Source organism: Panthera pardus, unplaced genomic scaffold, assembly GCF_024362965.1.
Source record: "Panthera pardus isolate Hobbes unplaced genomic scaffold, ASM2436296v1 HiC_scaffold_5, whole genome shotgun sequence".
NCBI classification, from domain to species: domain Eukaryota; kingdom Metazoa; phylum Chordata; class Mammalia; order Carnivora; family Felidae; genus Panthera; species Panthera pardus.
In genome coordinates this window covers 12641522-12648457 of record NW_026526980.1, presented here as the reverse complement: position 1 = coordinate 12648457, position 6936 = coordinate 12641522, and positions in this window count along the sequence as shown.

Below are 6936 nucleotides of genomic sequence, written 5' to 3'. Positions count from 1 at the left end.
AAGCTACTTGGTTTTTACCTCATTAACCTTACAGTCATGCTTTAATGGTAACTGTAGGACCTTTCCACAATCCCAATGGGCTTTAGTCTGTGTGGATGTGAATAAGGAAATGGGTGACTTCAGTGCTTACTGTCAACGCAGCTTTGACGTCCTTAACCAAAACTGGTAGAGCCAGAGAATTAAACAGTGGCTCTTGACTACAGAGACAAGTCTTAAACCCCTCCATTCATCTATGCAAGACTAAAAGACTAGAAATCACCCCTAGTCACTGGCATGATTTTCTTTGTCTAGACGGGCAGGGAAACCAGGTGTTCCCAAGGAATTAATTGAATTTATCTAGTGTTCTGCTCCAACATTGCCTAATGGAAATTATTCCTTGAAAATTTACCTGAGAACTTGAGGTATTCAGTCACATTCTTCCCTGTACTCCTCATGCAATTCAAGACCAGCAATCTCCCTTGGAGGGATAAAATTAGAAGGTTCTAGTTTACTTAAGTGCAATTACAACATTTCTAGTCTCATTAAGACTCCACAGCTGAACAGCAGCCCTTTAGCTGAGCTGGAGACTGGCTTTCCCCACTACCAACACATGATCATTCCTTGTTCCTGAGCCTTTTTTCCCTCAGCGTCCCCTAGCTTCTGCTACGCTGCAATAAAATCAGTATGACTAGTGTTTGCTTCACACTGAAGCTCTAACAGACCATCTTCAAGATAACTAATGGAGAATATAAGTGAGTTCATTTCTATAACTAGAAAAAGCCTAGGTCTAAATGAGAACTTGTTTTGGAAAAAAGTCATAAAGCTTTTAAATGTCTGAACAGGGGTGTGCCTGGGTGGCTCAGACAACTGGGCATCTGGCTCTTCATTTTGGCTCAAGTCATGATCCCACAGTGGTGGGACTGAGGCCTGAGTTGGGCTATGCACCGGGCATGTAGCCAGCTTAAGATTCTCTCCCTCTTCCTCTGGTCAGCCCCTACTTATATGTGTGTTCTCTCAAAAGAAAAATTAAATATCTGTACATGGCAGGGAGGTGAAAACAGTGTTTTGTGGACTTCTTCAACCCTCAATTGGGAAATGTCATAATCTGGTGTTAAGTGTTGTTTCCTCAAGAAGGCTATGTATAATGTAGGTCTTATATATTGGAAGGAGGAATCCAATATTAATTTCCATTCATTAGATATATATGGTAGAACTCATCCCTGGTGTGGGGAAGGAAACCCCACACCATTATATGAAATGTCTTGTCTGTCTAGAGTAACAGAGGTTAAAAATTCAAGGTATCTCATCAAAGCCATTCTTTAAATACTGCTTGATAAGAGAATATGGCCTTAACCTACTAATGACAAATGGTGTTAGAGTCCAACTTTTCTGTGACTATCCTGTAACAGTGTTACATATTAGAATCAGAAATCTTGCATATGCTGTACTTTGTAAAATGGCACTTAAGAGTTGGCCACTTAAGTGGCTTCCTGATCTCCCTGAGTCTATATGGACTGGGCAGATGCGGTAAGGGTCCTGACAAGGGGCTATTATGCAATAGGGTCCAATCACATGGGTCCCTATAAAAAGGGTAGATAGATCAGAATCACATCATGTCCCAAAGGGAGAAATCAGAATGACATGGGTTACAAGCCACGGAATGCAGGCAGCCTATATTAGGTGGGGCATGGCAAGCAAATATATTCTCTCCTAGAATACAGCCCTGCTGCCCCATTTTGGACTTCTGAATTCAAGTTGCAAAATAACCTGTGTTTTAAACCACTCAGTTTGTATTAATTTCTTAAAAGAGCAATAGGAAACAAATACAACCTCTAATGCGTCCCTACAGCCAACACTTTGCTAGAAATGCATACATTTTACAGAAGAGCAACTTGAACCATAGTGTAGCTTGTCCAGGATATCACTGTCTTGATCATGAAGCTGGAGCTTCTCATCCCTGGATTGGTCTGTTTGTGTAGAGTCAGGATCAAGGTGACCTGGGCTCCAGCGTGCCGCCACAGACTTGTTTCTGATGTTTGCCACAAATGCGCGGGCAGAACACAGAAAAGCTAACTGGCTGTGGAACAGCTGCTAGGATGAATACTTGTTGCCATGGTAACCTGGAACAAGTATAAGAGTGATTGAAGAAAGTCACGTTCTCAACTTTGGGTGGTACGCATCCTGCCATATGTGGGGGAGGCAGCCTAGCTGTGTGGGGGGTGAGCTCAAATCCCAAGAGGCTGCTCCTTCACCCAGCGTCTGCAATCTACCTTATCCAGTAAGGATAAGCTGTAATTGTGACACAGGTCTCAGGAGGTAGATGAAGGGCATGTGGGATTCTAACACTCAGCCCAACAGTTCCATGGGTGGAGGTTACAGGGGTTGGTAATGGACCTATGAGCCTTGGGAAGTCCCCTCTAACATTGAACTTTTCTTTCCTGCCATTCTGCTGACTTGGGTGGTTTTATGAAATTTGCAGGGTTCTAGAATAAGGGCTAGAATAAGGTTTGTGTTCTAGTTCTGTCTCTCTTGCTGCATGACTTTGGGCAGATGGAACACAATCTCTGAGTCTACTTCCACATCTGTAAAATGGGAATAAGACTTATTTGGGGGCATCTGGTTGGCTTTGTTAGTGGAGCATGTGACTCTTGATCTTGGGGTTGTAGGTCCCAGCCCCACACTGGGCACAGAGATTACTTAAAATCTTAAAAAAAAAAACAAAGCCTACTTGGAAAGCATGGGAGCATTCAATAAGATGGTCAATCATCAAGTTCTTGTGTATGTGATGCCCAGTCAGCATTGGAAACATCTAAATAAAACCTCGGAGATAAAATTATAAGCAACTGAAGGTAAGATATAACTATGTACTAGGTAACAGGTACTTAATCAGGCATATATTTTGAAAAATAAACATGTCCTGACCCCACTTACTAAACTAGAATCTTTAAGGAGGGGTGTCTAAGCATGTTTAGGCTCTGTGGGAGGCCAAAGAATGGCCCTCAAATATCCATGTCCTAATTTCAGAAACATGTGAAATGTTACCTTCCATGGGAAAAGAGGAGTTTGAGTACATGATTAATTTCGGGGTCCTGGATAGGGAAATTATCTGAATTATCCCTGTGGGCCCTAACTTCAATCACAAGGATCCCTGTAAGAGAGAAACAGGGTGAGATCTGACCACAGGAGGACAAGGCAATGTGACGATGGCAGCAGAGACTGGAATGATGCATAGTGAGCACAAGGGAGGAGCTACCAGCCAAGGAAAACAAGTGGACACCAGAAGTTAAATGAGTCCAGGGAAAGGACTCTCCCCTAGAGCCTCCAGAAGGAAATAGCCTCACTGGCATGCATCTTGACTTCAGCCTAGTGAAACTGATTTCAAATTTCTGACCTCCAAAATAAATCGGTTATTTTTAAGCCCCTGAGCTTGTGGTAATTTGTTACAGCAGCAAAAGGAAACTAAAGCAAAGCTGCTCCTGTGAGTCTGACATACACCCCTGGGTAAGAATCGCTGTGTTAAACAAAGCGATTGGTGGCAAACTTTGTCACAGACGTGTTACAAACACACATGGTTGCTCCTATATAGAGTCGAAGAACATGGGAACAGTTTATCATCTCAAGGACTTGGCAAATTCAAGTAGCAACCAGCCTCATTTCTAAACCATAGTATATCCTGGTGAAATAGAAGAATTGCAGAGAACAGAAGTCCATCCTGATGTGGAAATTTAAGTTGTAACCCGTTGAGTTACCAGAATGCGAATTTCCTTTTATGGTTGTCACTACTGGGTCAATAAGCAGAAAATACATAGAGTTACATTGCTTCTGGCTTGAAGGTGGTGGTGCATGGAGAGGCAAGCCACTTCACAGTGGGCAGGAGGGCAGGACAGCAGGGTCAGCAGAAGGTAGTGTTATGTAACCAGGCTGGAACACTGGTGGAGACACCAAGCGGCACTTGGAGATTTTGGTAGATCGGAGATTTATTTAACACCGGCGGGCGCAGAGGAGACCGTTTCTCCAAAGATCTGAGCGCTGAATGCAAGTGGGGAGGGTAATTTATAGTTGTCAGCTTCCACATCTGTGGGGGTTTTCACACGCGCAGCAAACAAAAGAAGAAGAACCCGGAGGAGGGGGTCTCAAAACTAGAGACCAGAGTTTGTTTTAGCGGCATCAGCCATTTTGGCGTACTTTATTCACTCCTCCAACAGGAGAACATGCAGTGTCCATGGTCTTGGTCATAGCAGCTTCCACCTGATGAGTCAATGGACTCCAGTGTGCATAGGGTGAGCTACTGGGTGGCAGGAGTAACGACTTCTTCTCTTGAGAGTATATTTCCCTGCCAGAGGTTAGCATTTTGGCTAACCTTCTTGGTCCTGACCTTTGATCACAGGGCACCTGAAGAACTTTATTTTGTGAATAAACACAACTACAACAGTCATGAGTGCACTGGAACTGACAGTGTAGTGTTGGCTGCTTAATCAGAAAGGGTTTTCTTCCCCCTTTCTTTTACTGTAATACTGTGATTTATAATAAATACATATTTCGTCTTTGTCCAGGTCTAGCACAGAACTCCTGAAACCCTGGGAATCTCCTAAGTGAAGAGGGCAATCAAGGAGTCTTTTGTAATGTTAATAGACGACTTAAGGAAAGCCCCTAGATAACCAGGGAAGGGGATTTGTTGCCAGGGACACCAACCTCAAATAGACTGTAGAGACCTTCAGTCCCACCCCCTTGATGGGGAGAGAGCACAGAGGTTGATTCAGTCACCAGTGGTCAGGGACTTAACCAATCATGACTGTAAAACCCAAACAGGTGGGGATTTGAGAAGAGTGATGCTTTCAGAGAGGATATGGAAGTTCCTTGTCCTTTCTCCATGCCTCTGCATCAATTCCATCTGGCTATTCCTGAATTACATCCTTTAATAATAAACCAGTAATCTAGTAAGTGCACTGTTTCTCTGAGTTCTATGAGACACTCTGGCAAACTCATCAAATCCAAGGAGGGTCTCATCAGAACCTCCTATCTGTAGCCAGTCCATTAGGAGGAGCACAGGTGACAACCTGTACTTGTGACTGGCACCTGAAGCAGGGTGGGCTGGGGTGGAGTCAGTCTTATAAGACCTAGACCTTAACCTGTGTGTGGGATCTGATGCCACAGTGACATCAGAGAGTCACAGAATTCAGTTAAATTGTAGGACACAAGATGGTGTCAGAATTGCTTGGTGGTATGGGAAACCCCCCACCCCCACCCCGCCCTGACATACACATTGGAGTTGGTCCCAGAATCCTCCTTCTTCTCTCCCCACTCCCTTCTTCCCTAATAAGAGAAATTTGACCTTGTTCTGGAATGGGGTAGTATATCCCCCAGGGGATATACCCAGATTGGGCTAAATAATGAAGATAAAGTCTCATTCCTCTTGCAGATCGGCTACCAGCAAGCATATGATTCTGTTCAATCACATTTACTGAGGGATATTGGAAGGGGGCTTCTGTCTTTTGCTTCCTTGTTTAAAAAAAAAAAAGTTATGTAATTCTAGCCCCTTTTCTTCCTGCCTGTGGATGTGGTTGTGTGACATTGTGATTCCTTGAGCTGTGGCAGCCATCTTGTGACCATGAGGAAATAAACCTAATGACGCTATCTGAGAATGATGGAGTAAAAACAGAAAACCTACATTCCTGACTACTTCATTGTGTTTCCTCAATCAACCCTGGAGTCACATGCATCTTTTAAAAAGAAAACCACAGGCCCCAAAATGGAATAACTTATGCTAGGCCAAGTTACCAAAACAGAGCTTAATACCTAATCTAATTGTAGTTTCAACCTACCCCAGAAATGTAGTCTTAACTGGTAAATCAGGAATTTTTTTAATCAGCACCAATGGGCCCTCTGCATTCCCCAAAATAAGATGAGATCATCTTTATCTGTGTAAGACCTCCTGCTCTTCCCCTAAGGGAGAGTGACCTTGCCTAAAACAATTTTTTTCTTTTGCTAATAACTTCTTTGCCCTACCCTCTTTCCTATAAAAACCTTCCACTTTGTACAGCTCCTCAGAGATCCCCTCTACTTGCTAGATGGAATTCATGAATTGCTTCATAAAACCAATGTGAGAAGTGAGATGATTCATTTTCAAACATACCAAATAAAAGATGTGCTGTCTAGTTAACCATAGGTTTACAACCTATTGGAAATATGTACAAGCTGCCCACACACACCCCTCCCCACCCCTTGCAACAATGGAGTCCCCAACGCTTGGACACTTCACTTCCTGGTTATTCCTCCCCTCTCCATTTCCCCAGGCTTATTTTTTGTGGGCTCTGCAATGAGCATGTGCCAAAGAACTGAAGTTCTCTGTGTCACCTCAAGGAGTGTACATTTGTTCCAATCAGACTACATGGCCATAGGTGACTTCCAGGTAAGGCTGTCACCTCTGTAGTACTCAGCCAATGAGGAACCAGGGGAGTAACGTGCACGCTAGAAGATAAATTGCATGCTATAACTGCCCCAAGTTGTGCCTGTCCATCAGATACCTGCTCTTGCAAGAACTTTGATTGAAGCCTTGCTTCACTGTGCTCCAAGTCTCCCAGTCCCTCCTTTGATTGGGCCAGTGGATTTATTTCTCACAACCAATTAGATCTTCAAATTTACTCAGCTGAAATTTTAACAATCTTTGACGTTGAGTGAGATTCTAAGGATTCCTATTTTTAAAGGGAGGCAGTTTGTTTCTTGTAGGTAAAAAGCACTCAAAATGATTCAGGATTAAAGAACCTTTATTTTTAGGAGAATGACTATGGGTATAATTTGCATCTGTAAGAACACCCCAAGTTATATGTAAGCAGTCCTTTGGATTAATAGCCAAATTTGTATAAATCACAAAGAAGAACACCTTCTGTTACATTTATTTTGTTTTGGCTCCCACAAGGCCCAAGAGGACCAGAGTCTTGTTCTGTTCATCTTTGAATT